This window comes from Falco naumanni, chromosome 12, assembly GCF_017639655.2.
Source record: "Falco naumanni isolate bFalNau1 chromosome 12, bFalNau1.pat, whole genome shotgun sequence".
NCBI classification, from domain to species: Eukaryota; Metazoa; Chordata; class Aves; order Falconiformes; family Falconidae; genus Falco; species Falco naumanni.
In genome coordinates, this window is record NC_054065.1 from 23151613 (window position 1) to 23170164 (window position 18552).

Below are 18552 nucleotides of genomic sequence, written 5' to 3' on the forward strand. Positions count from 1 at the left end.
AAAGTTTTAACTTTTTTTGGTAAGTTTCTTAGTTTCGACTTTTTGAAGTTTCCTTTAGGAGGGACAGTACTGAAAGAAGTCACCTCACAGCTCTTCTGAAGCTCTGTAATTGCATGATCAAACACTTGCAGTTACCTTCCTCTGCTTCCTATCATTTGATTTAGAGAACTAAAATGCATTTGCTTTGTCAAGCTGCAGGATAAAATGACTACTGGAAGTAAATGCTCTCTGTTTTCTGCTGTAACGGGTTTGTGGCTTTGATTAAGATTCCTGTTTACAGGCCAGCCTGGTAGCTCAGCAGACTATTGTTATCATTAACATGCTGACCCTCGGTGATACCACGGGAGAGTGTTTCTCCCTGCTGAGGATGGCAGTTTGCATTGTTCAGGTAGTCAGATGTAATGATGCATTTGATCAGGGTGTGCATGAGGGGGAGGCTCGAGTAATCCCATCTCTTGGTGAAGTGGAGTGGGAAAGTGATGGTGGTACTAATTACTTTTTTTTTTTTTTTTTTTTGTCTGCACCTTTCACTCGGGGTCAAGTGGCATAATGAGCCCCCTCCTGTAGCAAAAGTGACATGTGTTGGCATAAGGAGGGTGTTTTCCTGCATAAAATCCTTCTGAGGGATTTTTAGCAGTGCTTGTTTTCACAGCACGTAAGTTCAGATGATGCAAAAAAGTTCCAAGCAAAGCCTCTCGGTTCTCTTGGCTCCTTCCCCCTCTTCTGGGCAGGCAGAGTTTTCTGGTAGAATGGTTGCATGGAAGCAGCAGATGAAGAAAGAGGAGAGAAGAGGGTGTTCCTCGAGGGGTTTGCCATTTGTTGCAGCTGAAGACAACATCCAGACTTCATGTTTGGTGTGCTGTGGCCCCCCAGGCCCTCCTGAGGGCTCTGGCCCTGCTAGGTACTCAGGCACGGGCAAGACAGGAGGCTCCCACCACTGGGAGGTGGCCCTGCCTATATGCCAAGGTATAAAAGCTGAAGACGGGACAAGAAAAGGTAATACATAAGGAGATAAGTTGTGACCAACTTTTTTCTGTCAAAACGTGCTTAAATCCCCTCAAGCTTTTTTTCTTTTCAAAGCAACTTTTTTTCTATTTGCAAAACACTAAGTTGAAATGTTCTTTGCCCTCAAAGGTTCTTGTATCTTTAATGATTTCAGGCACTTACTACTCCTTTTTGAAACATCAGTTGCAGTGTTAATGCAAATGGATTCCTTCAGTAAAGAACTGTGGGGACCATGTAGGTGTTTTTGGGTAGATGAGAAAATTGAAATCTTGTGTGTTTAGCACTGCTAGTGATTGCAGTCTCCTCTACCGAGTGGTCTAGCAGCTGGTAGGAAAGGAGCCGCTTGTTGGTTTTTTTCCCCCCGTCACGGAGGGAAGGAGATGTTATAAATGACAATGATTTGCAGATCCTTTCACTCAGTCTTTCTTGTGTTATCTCATATAATGAGAACTTTGAGGAGGTTTGAATCTTGGTTTTGCACTGAAGATCCAGCAGTTATGAGATCATTAAACTGTACGGTGCAGTTTTTAATATAACCAGTATAACTTTTCCTGATAAATGCCTGGCCCCTCCCCCACAAGCTGCAAAGCAAAAATGACAAGTACTGTAATGTTGAAATTGGATCCAAAAGGATTTAGCAAACTGAGCATTTGCCATATTTAGCATCATCAAAGTTCCTTCCTCTCATACTTCAGTGATGCTTTGCTGATCTTCTGATTAGTCTGATATGCTGTTTCTCTTAAATCACCTACACTACTATTCCTAAACCTTCCTCTTTATCTCTTCTTGGGTGAAATTCATGCATATACTTTACTACTCCTAAATTGGCTGTTAGGAAGAAATGATAAAGCTAAAATGTGCATTTGGTCCATATCAGGCTGTGCCATTGATTTGCTCAGGAATCTGTGGTACTGTGTTCCTTTCCCTGCACATTGCAACTGACAGCTTGTAGCAAAGTCAAATAAGATGTTTAACAAACCACATGTCTGATCGTTTTTAGCTTTGCCATTGTACCCTTGTGGCTGTGAGCCAGAGACAGATACAACACCTCCTCCAGTGCGATGCAACTTTGCCTGTGGTTTGTGTGCACACGTTTGTGTGTATGTGTGTAGCCAGTTCCACATTTCTTTCTTTTGCAGTAGTGTTAGGTGGAGAAACCTGTGCTGAGCTGCCCAGAGCAATTTTAAACTGAGTTTTGAAAGGGGGGAGAAAACCCCACTATTTTTTTGAGGAAGGTGAAGATGCTTCTCTGCTCTGGAGTCATTTCTCCAGGGAGGGAGAAGGTGGGTTGTCCTGGTGAATGAGAGCCACAAATGTCAGTGTCCCAGCACAAATGCCAAAGTTGGTCAGAAAGAGAGGACAGCTTGCTGTGCCACTTGATATCTGTCTCATCTGTGGTGTTGCTATAGGCTTTTCAATGCCAGCTGCAATAATTAAAGTCACGTATTGTTGCTGTACATTAAAAGAAAACAAAATCCCAAATAATTTCGTAAGTCTCTTTCAAAATCCATCCCAACACAGATCATCAGAGCTCACAGTAGCAGGATGATTTCAAACAAGCGGGACACCATGCTGTGAGTTAAAATAAAAATATGGTTAAAAACCATAATAAGATTTTTTTCCCCCCAATTTATGTACCTAAAACCAGCAAAAGAAATTGGCCTGAGAGCAATACCTGGATTTTAGCTTTGCTTTGGCTCCCACTCCTGCTCCATCATCCTCGTTTCCTTAGCATTTTTTTGTAGTTACCGTCATTCTGTGTATATTAATGTCTCTCTGCATGATGCTGTTCCTTTTCCTTGTGGGCACTTAACAACTCAGTCTTAGTTCTGAAGTCTTAGGGTCTCTCTCTGTGCTAGCGATTTCGCTCTATGCCCTCCTGCCTACTCCGTACACTTGCTATGCTCTTCTGCGTAGCGAGCAAATGAGCACCAAAGCAAGCCCTGCACACGCCATCTTTCTGAGCTCAGCCTGCCTGCTGCTTCACGGGAACTCACCCGATTTTGCAGACATAGTTATTGAGATTGATCACAATAGTGAAACGTCTGCCAAGCTGCGTTATTTGCACAAATACACTGTATGCAGTTTTGGTACAGTGGGGCTTGACGCGATGATTGCCTCTTTTCATAGCGCTAGTTACGGCACGTGTCATCGTTTCGAAGGGGGAGAAAACCATTTTTAAGAAGTTTGCTCTGCCTTTGGCAGGGGGAAATCATACCAGTGGGAAAAACCTAATTAAGACCAGTTGTACTCAAGTCTTAGCAGACTGTTTAACTTAAGGCACTCTGAGTTAGTCCCATAAAAATCAAAGAGATTATGTAAAACAATTCAAATAACATCACCTATAAAATCTAAGCAATAACCCAGTCACGTAAGCGGCCTATGAACCCTTGAGAGGAATGCTGGCTGCCAAAATTTTCAGAAGTGATGATGGTTTTAGGCCAATTCCATTTTGGGATGCTCAACTGGAGATCTATTAATGAGAGCCACTTTGTCAGGAGGTCCTCGATGGTCCATTCCCTGAAAGTGAAGTGTGCGCAGCACTGCATCCAGAAATTAAGACATCCTAAATTATCGAAAATTCTGGCCACTCGTGCTTATTTTAGGAACCTGTATTCTTCCCAGTTTAATCTGCGGGATTCATCTTGAACTGAATTGGTGTTCATCAAAAGCAGAATTAAAACCTTTGAACCTGATTCTTATTTAAACTAAGGCCACTTATGAGTGGTTTTGCAATACACAGGCACCATAAAGTGCAATTTATTACCACCCTAATACTCCTTTACACAACCGGAGCAGTGCAAAGTGGTGTCAAGAGAAGTGAAAATCAAGTCTGTAACTTGCTAACTTCCATCTCAGAGATTGCTCTTTCCCTACAAACCGCTCTGCCGTGGCAGTCTCTGCACTTCTGGTGGTACCAGCAGTGGCCACAGCCTAATGGGACAGTTGTTTGTTTCAGCATTAAACTCCTTGCATTTTTTCCTCTCAGCTGTATACTTCCTCCTTCAAGGGCTTTATTGTTGTAGCGTTTCAACGTCGTTCTCAGCATTCTTAAAGACAAAGTCAGAAGGCTGCTGTCTGGTGAACTGCGGCAAGAAGGGTAAAGCTGCTTTGGAAATTTGAGAGTAGCAAACGTAACTGTCCTGATCCCTCTGAAGGAAAACTGAAACACAGGTGTCTACATGGAACTTCTTTTTCACTTAGAAGTCTTGGTTTCAGGATTAATTGATGCCCTCAGGCCTTTTTCCTTTTTTTTTTTTTTCTTTTCATTTTGGAGAGGTTCTCTTGTGAAACAGCAGCGCTTTCCTTGAAACTGCAGAGGAAATGAACCTGGTTTTTAGTCAAGTAACAAAATCCACAGCTTGCAATAGAAGGTCCGTGCATTACATGTATCAATTAATGCTTATTAATCAGTTTTTGCAGTTAGTTGAACTGCAGCTTGTAGTTGGAAGCTATTAGGGAGAGAATTGCGAGAGGAATACTGTTGCAAGAGTACACTCAGGTTTTCTGTTTGTGTCCTTTGGATTCAAGGTGTTTGTGTAATGAAGTTGGCACATTGATATATGATCTATTTTTTAATGTCATTACAATTTTAGTTCCCTCTGCCTTTTTGTCATTGGGTTACATTTAAGCACAGCAAGATCAACTTTAAACTTCCTTACTCAACAGCTTTATTAGTTATAACATACCGTGACCTTTCTCAACATTCTTAAAGAAAAAGATACAGTGTAATGTCACTTTACTTTGCTTATTGTTCTTTGTTGTGGTGAACAAAGCATTTTCTACAGTGGCTATAGCACATAATTATACAGCTTTCAATAGCGGTGTCTTGGCACATATCAAAGTTCAGAAGAGCCTTTAGAAAAAAAAAGATGTTTTGTGGCAGCCTAGGGAGGGTCTCATCTTTCCTTCAGAAAATAGTTCAAGGCTCTTCTGTCAAGCTTCCCTACTTAGAGCTTTTTCTCCTCCTGCTTCATAAAGTTTAAAGGGGATTCAGTGGAGTTCTATGATCTATTTCCTTTGAAAGATTGTTCCTTTGCACAGAGAAGTCCTTTGACTTCAAGAGTTCACAGATTCATGTCTTTAGGTATCATATGTCTGACCTTATCAGTTACTCTATTTAATGTAGGAGAAAAAGTCTCAACTCTTTGTGTTTGTCTGTTTTGCCTCTGTGAAATGATTTGGTGAAAAGACCATCCTTTTTAACACACCACTGAGAGGCCGTTTCTGACTGTAACCTACCCTGTGGTTCTTCTAAAAAAAAAAAAAAAATTGTCCTTGTGTTTTGTGTATGGATGATTTCACAGTGAGAATAGAATTATACAAGGACAGACACACATAAAAAAAATCTTTTGCTCTTTTTTCCTAAATGATCTATTGGCTATTTTGGTGGCTGCTACTCTGGTTCCCCAACAGGCACAACCATTTAACAAACACAGAGATAGCGGCTGGAGTGCTGGGCCAGCAGTAGGTTTTCCCTTGCTTCGACCTACCCCAAAGGCCTTCATAATTAATTGTCCTTCAGAGATGAGGAAAGTTCAGAGACAGTGTGTATAGCGATGTCTATTGTCTGACATTCAGTTCTCCTTCCCTCAGCTCTTTTTCTTCATTCCACAAAGGGTTATCAATAGGAGCAGGGAGCAAGCTCTCTTCTAACAGCTGCTGATGGTGGCTGTAGCTTTCTGTGGAAGGTATCATTGTGTTCAGCCATCTATGGATTAAATGGCTGGAAAAGTTCTAACAACCCTTTCAAACGGGCGTGTTTATTTCATCTAGATTACACAGACCTATTTAGCTAATTAAAAACTTTCTCAGAACCCCTTCTCTCCTATTCAAGGGAAGAAAAAAAAATTAAAAGGCTGCTGTAATTATGAAGAATGGCTGCAATGAAACTTTGGTAAATAAATGAAAAATTCGATCTGTCAGCTTTGATCGAAAGGCACCCAAATAAGCACAGACTTGTTTGTTGAGTAGTTCTGTGGGTTTGTTTTGTGATTTGTTTTTGTGGTTTTTTTTTCTTAGAGGGAAGAAAGGTGAACAGTAGAAAAAGCATAAAAGAAAACATTGGTATAAGCTGTAACAGAAACAAACACTCGCCCAATTTAAAAAATTGCCACAGTTCATACTGTCTTTGCTCCTGACATCAAAGTGCAAAGATGCTGGAGTTTGCTAAACAGATTATTAATAATGTTGTGTCTTCCGCGATTAATTTAGAATCCTCTGTGGCATAATTATTAAACTTCATATACAACAGAACAAAATTATATACATGCTTCCTTGTTTTCCCTGATGATACGCAAAACAAAGATATGGTGCGGTTAGGAGATAGGCAAGAAGTACACTCAAATTAGAGCTGTTTATTAACAATCGTTATGTTACTGCTCCAATTAATTGGGCGAAGCCAAAAAGGACAAATACAATCATTCTTCCACTGAACAGTTTAACTAGAAAATTAGGGAGGTTTTAATATTTTTTTTCATCTTTAAAAAAATAAAAAAGAACTTTCCCCGCATTCTTCATAAATACATCACTTTGCAGTGAAAAGGAATAATCATATAAAACATTTTTTGGGCTCAAATTCACTTCCTTGCTGTTGAGAAGGACCACACAATAATCAGGATCAATTACTGTACTGATTAAGTTATTATGCCTGGCATTTTGAGACAGGTTTTCTGTATTTAAGAAGAAATTGCATACAAAGTAGATGCAGCTAATACAGTAATGCAAAAAAAGATCATAAAAAATTAAAGTTATTCTTATGAATCTTTCATTAGAAGCAATGAAAAGGGACATTGGTGAAGCCAAGTGCTTTGTTCTTCTGAGCATCTCTTGTAGGGCCAGATCCTGCAAACAATTACGTACTTGAGCCTTCCTTCTGCAAGAGTCCTGTTGGCGCCTTCAGCACATCTCCTGCTCTTTCACAGTTTGCCCACTTAGGCCTGTGGATTACTACCAGTGTTGTTCTACTTTATCAAACAGATGTTCCCTTTAAAAATTGACAAAAGTCTTGTAAAAAAATATACCACAAAATCACACAGCTGTACAGAGGCGAACACTTGCTTTTATGCAGGAAGAGCTGTTGTGAAATGATTTAAGGCTACTCAGAGCTTTTCAGATTACTCCCCACCGCAAATAACATGTTAAGTACTAAATTGCCCTAAGCGGTGTTTTATTACTGATCAATAAAATCAATGTAATCTTGTCTTTTAGCGTGGAAAAATATTTTAGTGGGATTTTTCCTGGTTTAGTTCATGGATAGCAGCAAACCAGAAAGCACACACCCCCAAAAAAAAAGCAAAACCCGTCCTCGTTTGTTTCTAATTTTGCTTTGGGGGAATCCTAGGATTGTTCCAGCTGAATGGTGTTGGGTTTCTGTGCCTGTGCGCATGTGTGCATGTAGTGGTGGTGTGCTGTGTTTTGGTTTGGGTGTTTTGGTTGTTTTTTTTTTCTTTTACAATTATTTACCAGTACTCATCGTTATTGCCCCATCCTCTTCGCAAAAAGCCAACCCCCTTCAAAAAAAAAAAAAAAAAAAAGGGAAAAAAATAGAAGAAACCAACAAAAAACAAAACAAAATAAAACTTGGCAAACTCTTCCGACTCCTACTGCCATTTCATTTTGCATTCAACAAGGGGTAGTGGGAATTGAAACGTCAACTGGAGATCGAGAAAAGCACCAATTTATAGTGTGTTAGCCTTGCACAATTCAAGGTTTCTTTTGCTAGCTGCACACATTATACCCAACATCTCGCCACTCTCTTGTGGCAGTTGTGAGGAATGGCTATTCCTTCCCGTGTGTGTAGTATAGGCCTCTAAAGACTCTTATTTATTCTCTCCCATGTCACCTTGTGTACAGTCTGGTCTGTGACACTGATGGTGATTATGTCATTATTTTGCTCTGGGGGCTTTGGCACATCTGCAGAGCTGATGCACATCTTCTTTGTTACGCTGGCATACGTCCCATATCGCAAATGCTTCATTAGCCTTACTGCCTGCCTCCTTGCCAGACAAGAATACCCAAATCCAAGCTTCTTTTTGCTCTGGTCTTTTGTGTCTGTGATGAGCCTTTATTCATCTTCCTAGTTCTTCCCTGTTTTCTATTTTTCTGTGTAAAACTGATTTCCAGATGTCTGTCGTTCTCCAAAAATCCATCGTAGATGAGGAGTGAGAAGCAAGGTGAATTTTAACCCATGTTGTCCCTCACTCATGTAAAGTCTTACCCTTCATAAGCTGAAAGGCTTTTTCATTCATCCTGCATATAGAGTTCATTAGGCTAGGCAGTTCAATTTAAAATGTGGTGTTTGCAAAAACAAAAAGAGGGGGAAAAAAGAAAAGGAAAAGAAACCAGTGATTTCTCTTACAATTTAATAAATCCTAGTTGTAGTAACGGGTAACATGCAAGTTGCACATGTTTCTTCCAGACTTCCTTAATTTCTTTTAGAGGACATAGCTAAATTTCTCACTCAGAACTTTCGGAGAAGCAGCACTGTTTAGTGAAGGAGGAGGGTAGCTGTTCACAAGACCTGATCGGCTGAAATTTCTTATATCCTGTTTTAATGTCTCACATTAAAAAGACATAGAACATTTTGTACTGTGAAAATTGAGGAAAATGTTTGATCTTCTAAACTTGATCTAAGCTGTTCTATATAGATGTCCTACCAGAAAGATGTGAAATAGTGGGTTAGCTTACTAGCTTTGTAAGATTTTTCCCTTTGCATCGCACACACCCCATGCTTTTTCTGCGTGACACTGAACTAAATTCTGGGCTGGATTCTCAGTTTCTGGTGTAAGTCAGCTCCAGCAATCATTGCAACTAATTAATCTGTGCCAGCTGAAGAGCTGTCTTTTGTTGTATTACTGTACAGTCAAGTATGTGAATATATGTTAAATGTTAATTGGAAAAAAGTTTCATTTGTTTATTTTACAACTAGAAATTAAATGCAGACCTGGATTTGGAGCCACAGAGCCATCGTATTTATGGGTGTGGGGTGGAGTGGGGCGTTGTTTTTATTTTTGTAAGGTGCACTTGCCAAAAGAGGAGGTCCCAGGCGATACCATCTCACGGTGCGGGGTCAGTGCTGTGTGACTGACTTTAGCAGAAGTCTTTCAGATAGGATCGCCTGTTCTATAGGACGTTGAATAGGTCACCCTCATGCAGAACACTCTTTGCGTGATATCTTCAGTGTGTTTTAAAATGGACGGGAGTCAGGCTTTCATAATGTGAATTATCAAACTGTCATAACCTTTGGAAACCATGGGAGAGGTTTAGCAGTATTGTGACCCATGCTGGTGGCTGGGCCAGCTTTCTGGGGTCCTGCCCTTTCTCAAAGCAGGTAACCCTGGGCTGAGAGAGCAGTGGCAGCGCAGAGACTTTCCAGCATTGGTGTGGAGTGCAATGGGAACACTGTTTTCAAAGACAGTTCAATCTGTAAGGTTGAAATACTGAAGCTGTGAGGAAGTAACAGCAGAATATTGCAGGGGTGCATGAGAACTGTGTGTCCTTCGCCTGCGTGAGAGAGAGATAACCTGGGAGGTGAAGCAGTCATGGTTCAGTATCCTATTGAAGCAATACTAGTAACACAAGAAGTGAAGTTAGGAAATATTGTTTGGTCCAAGACGGAGGGAGTCTTCAGAGTACTGGGTCACTTTCTGTAGTTACACCGAGCCCATCACCTGCAGGACTAGAGTACAGCTGGATTTCACAGTGCAGAGAAAGAGCCTGGCGCCCTCCTGACATGCACGTGTGGGTGGGCGAGAGGGAGAGGGGGACAGCCAGAAGGGCTGGCTGAAGGTAATCAACATGTTGGAGATGATTTCTCCCTTTAGATCTGGAAGGGGCAAGGTTCATCTTTCTTATCTGCAGAGGGGGAAGGTACGCAGCCAGGCTCTGCCTCTTTTGTGTGCTACCGGAGGGACTCATGAACTGCCCTCTGCGGGGGGCGGGGGGGGGCAGTTTCAAGGCTCTAGTGGAAATGTGCCATCAGAAGAAGCGGTGTCCAGGTGGTGGTCCAGAGTGCTCAAAGATGTGGCCTTGAACTTGTTTCTGTAGTTAATGGAGAGGCTTTGTAGAGAGCAGCAGACCAGGGTGGCATGATCTCTGTTGCTAAGCAGAAAGGCTGCTGCATTGATTGGGACTTAGGGGAGAACAGTGGCGTAGACGCATAAATGCATTTAAAGCAGTAGTAATCTACAACTTCAGAAAGTTTTTAGAGGGGAGAGGGGAAATCAACGTTGCAAATAAAAGCCCTTTAACTGCTGAGTATCAATGCTGAGGGGGAAGCCGAAGTGGCTTATCTCATGCAATTGCAGAGAGGGCTGGCTCCATCAGAGGAGGCCCAGCCTCGAGGTTATCTAATCCAGCGCCGTCTGGAGTCGCACCATTTCCTTCCGCAAGGGATAAAGAGGAGTCAAATAAGAGAGAGCTCAGTGCATTAGGATGTAAGACTTCGTCTTCTGACCCCACAGGCTTGCAAGGCTCACCAGTCCCCGGCAGGTCCTGCGCTGAAGCTTTTGACGGGGTGTTTGTAGGCCAGTTTGTCTAGCTGCATGGCTCAGCGTGGAATAGATGGAGCAGTTTATCCCATCACGATGGGCTCCAGATGCCCATAAAAGCGTGGTTTCATTGGGAGGAGGTTGGTGAGAGTTAATCAGGGGGCACCTGAGCTTCATTTGCAACACCCCTCACCCATAACCATGCAGTTTCCTTCCCCTGCCCCTACTCTTGCCATGGGAAAGAGGAAAGGAGGTACCCTGCTACCAGGGGGCCCGCTTACCACCTTCATGACACCCCCAAAAGGACCCCGGTGACTGCCTGTTTTCCCTGCCAGGCTGATTAAACACCACCTGCTTCCCATCCCTCTCCCCTACCTCCCTCCACGCTCCCCCCACCCCAGCACATACAAACTGAGGAGGGAGAGAGCACAGGTGGAGATTTTCAGGGCCAGAGACAGAACACAAAGGTGTCTGCAATGCAGAGAGATGGGAAGAAAGTGCAAGAGCAAGCAACACCAATTACAGATGTTTGCTAACTTTTATGATGTTTTTATATATATATAAGAAGTATTCTAGATTTATAAACCTTTCATTATCACTTCTACCGCAGTGTTAATGGTTCATCTATGGGGTCAAATTCTGCTGAACATAAATAAATCCCTGCACACTACAAGCTCTATGAACCAGTTTTCCTCTATATCCATGGTCTACCCAGCAGTTTCTATCTGCCCAGCTCTTTTATGCATGGAAGTACACCATGAAAGCAGAAGACTTACTGCTGGTGAGAGACACACCTGCTTATCACAGTCCAAGCTGTACCTCCCGGTCCTTCTGAGTAACACATCACATTCCCAGCTGGCTGATGTGTCCAGGAGAGTATGCAATAACCTGTCTGCTGTTCCTGCAGCAGAGCCAGAATTGGGTGGTCATCCTTGTACTCACTTTTCTGGACAGGTTTTTTGTGGGCGCCTGTATGCGGTACCTGCCAGAATTTTGGCAGCAGGGTACATAATATGCCGCTTGGCATTGTAGGCAGCCTCTTGTAGCAGATTGCATTTCATCACAATGGGACTGAGTTAAAGTTAGACTATTCTTGTCTACGAGTTTTATTTCTCCTTCAGTTTTTGTATGAGACAGCATCTGGGGTGTGACAGTAACCCCTCCTGTGTTTCTTCCTTACATTTCCCAACACATACTAGACACCCAACTATCATAAGCTGTAGGAGCCTTAGTGATTTTTCCATTCTGCAGCAGTGCCACTGGCAATGCAGTAAGTTAAGGGCAATCAGAGTTTCCATTAGAAGCCCCTACATCTCATGCAGTTCTAATCCATCAGTAAGGCAGAAAAGGAAGTTTGATAATCATCTCCCCAGTAAAATGCTATTGATGATTTTTGAGGACGGGGAAAGGGAGAACTGAATTTCAAGGTGCAAAAAGTCTAAATAAATAGAAAACAAAAAGTCTTTTTATTTTGTTTTAACCCACTCTACTCTCAAGTCTTACCAAGTTTTGTGCTTAAAAACTAGCCTGTTAAGGCTGTTGTGTTTGCATGAGAGAGTAGCTGTGTTTCTGTGGTGGATAGGCTCACCCCCTGAACCATGGGCACAGCAGTCCCGGGACAAGGATCCTACAGGGGTGCTGGCGATGCCGTGACGTGTGCGGTGCAGGGTGCCTCACACATACTGTGAAATGGGAAGATGGGTCCTAACAGGGAGAACCCCGGGAGGCAGAAGGGGGGGTTCAGCCTGAGTGAGCCCCAGAAGCGCTGTTGTGTGCGTCCAGCCGGGGCACGCAGCACCAACGGCGCTTGGCGCTCCAGCCGCGCAGGGAGCCTGCGGAGTACTTCCCAATCTTTATTTGTGGAAAAGCTTAATTGAAATGCAAGTGATTAAATCTAATGTATCATGCAGTATCCATTTTCACTGCACTACCACTTTCACTTCCCCGATATCATCAGGCATCTTAGCATCCCTACTGTCAGGTTTTTTTCCTTGTAAGAGCCATGCCTATTCTCTCTCCTCTTTGTGAGCTCGGCAGAGGAGATAACAGTAAGCCAGCAGTAGATTACTAGTGCCCCAGACTCTAGTCAAGGGATAAGGGATCTCAGCTTCATTTCAAACTAACACTTAAAATACATTCTTAAGTCATTTGAGGGGCATGTGTTTTCCAGCTTTTTACAAAGAGTTAAAAAGTTACAGTGTTACAGCAAATGCAGTGTGAAACTTCTGTTATTTTCCTAATTTTTCTCTTCTGAGCCGGACTTGGGCTAATGCTTTTTCCTTCCCAAACACCAGGCTCAGTGCTGCTGTTAGTGCTGTCCCAAAAGAGTGGGCTTCTCTTTGTGTGCTACAGTGGGAGAGCGGACCATCCCGAACGGCCACCCAATTTCTTGTCCCTCTTTTCTTTTTTTTAAAAAATCATTTCTTAACAGATTTGTGTGGCAGGAGTGGTGAGAGGAAACCTGAAGGCAGTAAATGCAGATCGTGGTGGCACCAGAGAGCTACTGCTGTAGCCAGGGGGATTGGGACACATGTGGCGATGGGCAAACTGACGCCCCACTCTCTAGAAAGATGGTGGTTGGGAGAAAAGTGTGTTTACTGGAGCATCCAATAGTTGAGGTATTTTTCATTTGTGTTTTTAAAATAAAAGCATCCTTTCCAACTATTTCTCTCTCCTCATAAGTGATAATGGAAGAGGCATTAGCCTTTCCATTGCCTGAGCCAACCTGTTTTTTTCTAAGAGGTGTCCAGGATGTTCAGCCAATTGAGTGATCTAATTAGCTGAAAATTGTTAATTTCCTTTACCTTATAAAGCACCTAACACAGAAACTGTTAAATAATGTTAAGTGTCAGACTTAAACTGAGAACATTGGGCCATATGCTGCCGTGGCTTTCGCGCCAGAAAGTGTAGCAACTTACTCCAAAACCTGCCTCCAATTCCTGTGTAGAAGCCAAAGCCTCCTGCTTGATATGCTGCCACACCAACTCACAGCGCTAAGATGGTCCCACGCAGCAGCTCGCTGCGCTTAGGGAAAAGAGCATGTGTATGAGGGGAGGTGATGGGCTGGATAAATGTGGCAGCAGCCAAGGCACCAGCAAGGGGTATTGCAGACGCTGCCCTTATGAGCACAGGAGAACCGATGGCAGGGCAGTGCTGCTCAGGGCAGCGTTATCCTGGAGACAACAGCAGATCCGTGCCTGCAGCTGCTAATTGTGCAGGTTCCTAGTCTGCGGAGGGCCCAGTGGATAGGTGCCTTGTACCTCTTCATTAAAGCAGGGGGGTTCCTGGCTCGGTGGGATGCATGCAAGGAAGGGACTGGTCCCAGTGTCACCAGCCTCCCTGCAAGCCCACAGAGAAGTGACTTCAGAAGTAGTGTGATGCCTCACTGTGTTACTGCTGGCTTGATCCCAGCATTGCTCTGATGCAGTGTCTTACAGGTAGGGAGGGATGGGGAGGGGCTTGTCCTCGGTAGGTTTCCTTCATGACAGGCTGTGGCGGCTATGGGAATAAATGCTTAGGCGCCAGCTTGCCTCCAAGGCCTGCAGGCTTAAATCTTCCTCGTGTGAGGAAGGGGCTCAGGGCTGTGCGTGGGTGATGCAAGTGGAGTTTCTCAAGCATCTCCTTTAGGAAGGTTGCACCGGGCCAGCAAAGCTCACCTTACCCTGACTGGCGGTGGGGGATGCCTGTGCACATCTAGTTTGTACTTTGTATGAGGTTTTCTCAGCAGTATTTCCCCTGAATCTCTTCTGCTGTTTCTGTGCTCGTGCTGGTGCAGACCGCTGTGCACACATATTAAAGCTAGACCTGGAGCTACCCATGATGAGACTGGTCCCCCTATAGTAGACTTGCTCATCATCCTGGAGAGGTTCTCCATCACTTGTCTAATAGATGCTGTTTATACCTTATCGTTGGGTTAAGAGGCTCCCTGCAGAGTCCCTCTCTATAGCTACTGTCTACATCATCCAACTAGAAGCTTCTCCCTCTCACCCCCTTCAACCTGTTTACCTCCCATTACCACGACCTTGCGCCCTGCAACATGAACAGCTTTCACCAGCTGAAGACCTCTGATCCTAAGTCTACTAGAGATTTTGGCTTTCCTATTTGGCAAGGCGACTTGTTGCCCACCAGGTCAACATGAATAAAGACTTTTAAAATCCACGTCCTGCAATTGCAAACCCCCACCCCACCCCCCAAAACAAGAAACCTGCCTCCGAATAATTTAACCTCTCCTGGCAGCCTGTTCAGCACTTGTATATTTCTGCTCTTAATTAGGATCAAAAAAATCCAAGCACACACTCACCAAGAATTCTACTTTATATAAAATTTGAAAGTAAAATCAATCCTGGCCCAATCTTATCATTTTTAAAGTATGTTTATCCAGCTTTGTAGTAGGAACAAGCAGACTGTTTGAAGGCCACATAGTTTTCAAACCTTGGTTGCAACACGTTGCCCCATTTTGAAACCGTCTTTATCTAGCCGAGAAAACTAAAATCTGTTTGACAAAGTAGCACTCCAGCCAGTTTATCTTGCAATATGGCTTTAGCTCACAGAGCCTATTGATTTCCTTAAATTAATGTTTACAGAATGCTACTGAATTTCACTCAACGGGACATTGTTCTTTTGAAGCTTTGTAAAATATGATACAGAGTGTTATTGCCGTTTGTTCCTTTGCTAAGACTGATGAAACTTTTTTTTTTTTTTTAAAGTGCAGCCTTGAACTATAGCTGTTTCCTACAAGTGTGTTTACTCTTGGAACATTAGTAATACAACACACTATCAGACTCCAGCACAATACGGCAGGCAAAGTCTGTAGGTACGCTCTGGCCAGCCTAATCGTGCAAATGTAGCTGAAGTTTAACGCAGATTAGACATCGTATGAGAAAAGGGTTTGAGCTTAGCCCAGCTGTCCCTGTCTGAAGGATCTTCAGATTTGTGTGCTACAGCCAAGCAGTTGTCTGACACTGTTACAATATTAGAACGGTTGCGTTGGTCTTGGTACTTCTAAACATGGGACCCTGCACTGAAAATTAACATCTAATCCTCTCCCTCTGCCCCTCCAGACAAGGTGAATAGCTTTATGGTTGCCGTGTGCGTGGTTTGGCGGCTTTTGATCTGATCTCTGAGAGGTGCTTAAAAATCTGCTGCAACAAGCACTTGCCTTACCTCTCCTGTCCACCCAACTTTTGGTAGTTTACTGAAATAAAGTTGCTGTTACCTATTGGTGAAATTTTACAAGAAATCACAGCCACTAATGACTTGACAATTTTGCTACTGGTTTCTGCAGCTATACTACCATTAGACACATCCGTCTAATAAATCTTCACCATCCGCTTATGAGAACCAACGGGCCAGCCTAAATTGCGCACCCTTATGTAGGGCAGTGTGTACCTTATCCCACATTCAGCAGAGTGAACCACTAATTTGGAGTATGAGTGGGAAAAAAGTGCTTCTGAGGAAAACGTGTGCCCTAGCCCAGCAAAATCAGAAGTGGACCATCCGCAGGGGATGTAAACTCTCTGTTGAATCCAATGGGGCAGTGAAAATTATACTGCTGAGGTGCTGCCCCTTGTCAGCCTCCCACATGTGCTCAAGGAGAGGGACTTAAACTCCCTATTTACTGTGTGCAATATTAATGCATCAGCTGGCAAGGGAGAAAAATAGGAAGTCATTCGGGCACTTAAGACGCAGGCTTCTCGCTTTATAAGACTGTGTTTGGGAACAGATGACTTTTCTTTCTATCGTTGAGGTTCCACGTAACCAAGTCCCAACCCCCTGCAGAGGGGAAAGGAAAGCCAGCTCTGACTTCTTGCCTTTTTATCTAGTAATCTCTGTGTGGCCTTCCTAAAGCATCTGAGTTTATCCATTTAAGTCCACTCTGTCTGCAGAACAAGTCCCCAGCTTGTGCTACTGCTGTCAGGAGATATGTCTCTCCTTGATCAATATTTACTTAACAAACAGCAGGGGTAGGAGAGTTTGTTTAGAGGAATCATGTGTGCACAAGGGTGAATGAATGCTCGGTAAAGTACTTCACCTGTTTGTCTCCTTTCCTGGGGTATCTTTTCTGCTTCAGGCCTCACGCTGGGCTTTGCTACCGTTGCCCCTGTGAACATGCTCAAAGCCACTCTGCTTTAGGACAGTGTAGCAATTGGCCGCAGAAAATGAACTACTGAGTAAATATTTTATTCCCTGTTCTAGGAAAGTTGAAGGGGGGAAGTTTAGGAACTTTGTGAAATTACTTCTATGTTTAAAATTATTTGATGCCCAAGTGAAAGTAAACTAATCTTCCCAGACTCTTGCACTTCTGGAAAAAAAGATTTCAAAGAGGTTTTAAGTGTTTTATTGGCACAAAATATTTCAAAATTGCCACTGCCAAAAATCAGAAATAGTCTAAATAAAAGATTTATACACAGGTAAAATTGGAAGGAAAGAAGTATGTCTAGTATTTTTAAAGAATAACTTTAGAAAGGTCTGCTATTCATTTATCCAAGTAAAACAGTTGTTTCTGATGCCTGAAGTCATTGCATGCAATTAGCTTTGAGGCATCTGAGTCTAGTTTGGGGGGGTGGGTATTTTATTTTGTGAATCAGAGTTGTAAAAGCCATCTGAAATATTCATGCAGAATTGTCTGAGAAGCAGTTTCTGTTTTATTTACTGCACAGTAGAACAGCCACAGTGGATTAGCTCTACAATACCCGTAACAAAAGCACAACAGCTGATGCATGTGATGTTAGGAGGTGACAAAACAGTTAAAGTATGCTGCTGGCTACAGGCAAGCAGTCAGCAGATGCAGACAAAAGGGTTTGTGACAAGAATAACTCTCTCTCCAAGGCGAGCAGTCAAGAGTATCCAAAATACCAATACCCTTTTCTCCTTGACATTGTCTTCTTACAGTCAGCATTTTATTGCCCTTTTATAGTAAAAAACCAAAACACAATTCTCTGGAATATCGTTTTTAACTTGACTTTCACAATTCTGTGATCTTTACATCTGTATTGCTTTTTCTATCATCTAGATTTACCACTTAAGCAAGAATTCGTGAAAGTTTAAAAGATTAGCTGTAAAGAAGCCCACCCTCAATAGGATTAATGATATGAAATACACATATAAATCTTTGAGCAGACTGGTGACTTGTTTTGTCATTTGGGTTTGGTGGTTTTCCCCTTTTCTATTAAGAGAGAATTAAGCATCTTATTTTGCTAATGAAGAAATAAGGCTTGGGTAGAAATTAAACATTTGCTTGACAATGGGAGAGATTTAGGTGCTGGAAAGGGACTGTGAATGAGCTGATGTTTATTTCAGAAGTGTGAAAAATCAGCTTATATATCTCCAGAAAAAAAAAGAGAGAGAGAGAGAGAGAGAGGCTGTCTTCTTTCTAACCTTTGTAATTCCCCTTCTATTCTCTGTGACATTCATTCAGCTGCCAAGCATGTTTGGCAAGGCTTGAGCCAGCGAGCGCACTTCCAGTGACCGCTAACCTTGGTATGTCCTGACACTTATGATGAGTATCTGCAGGACACAGAAGGCAGGCAGGCTGCTATGTCAGGCTTTTATTATGTACTGCAGAGGCTGGGGACAGTCAGTTTAATAAAACAAATCATCCTTGAAGGTAAAGCAACTGGGAAGAGTAGGAGGAGGAGGGCTCGGGGAGGGGAGGAGATGAGGGGAATGGGAGGGAAGGGAGAAGAAGTCTTTGCTGCACAACCCAAAAAAGAAATGAATTAATTGATAAAAGATACAAGATACAAGACAACCTAGTAATGAGAAAAACAGTGAAGGGCCAGTGATTAGCCACCAACTTGAGACACATGGCTACTTCTAACGTGCCCTCCTTCCCAACAATGATTTTTAAAGTCCTTGCATGCCATCAGAAAAGGAAGCCTGATCCCCTGTGTTGGCTTAAAATTAGCATTGTTTCACTGATCTTCCTTGAGCAACACTGGCTTAAACCTGCTGAGGATCTGCCCTCACCTTCCCAAAAACCGCTGCCTTTTTGGTAATGTTTTCCTTGAAAAGAAATTCAACAAGTATTTTTAAAGCGTATCACTTTCTGCAAGTG

At 42.8% G+C, this 18552-nt stretch overlaps 1 protein-coding gene across 7 annotated transcripts in view; it reads left to right on the plus strand.

The window, feature by feature from the left end:
• The window catches only part of PROX1 (prospero homeobox 1), a 51482-nt gene that overhangs the window by 23425 nt on the left and 9505 nt on the right, over window positions 1-18552 (plus strand). The gene's annotated exons all lie outside the window — the stretch shown is intronic.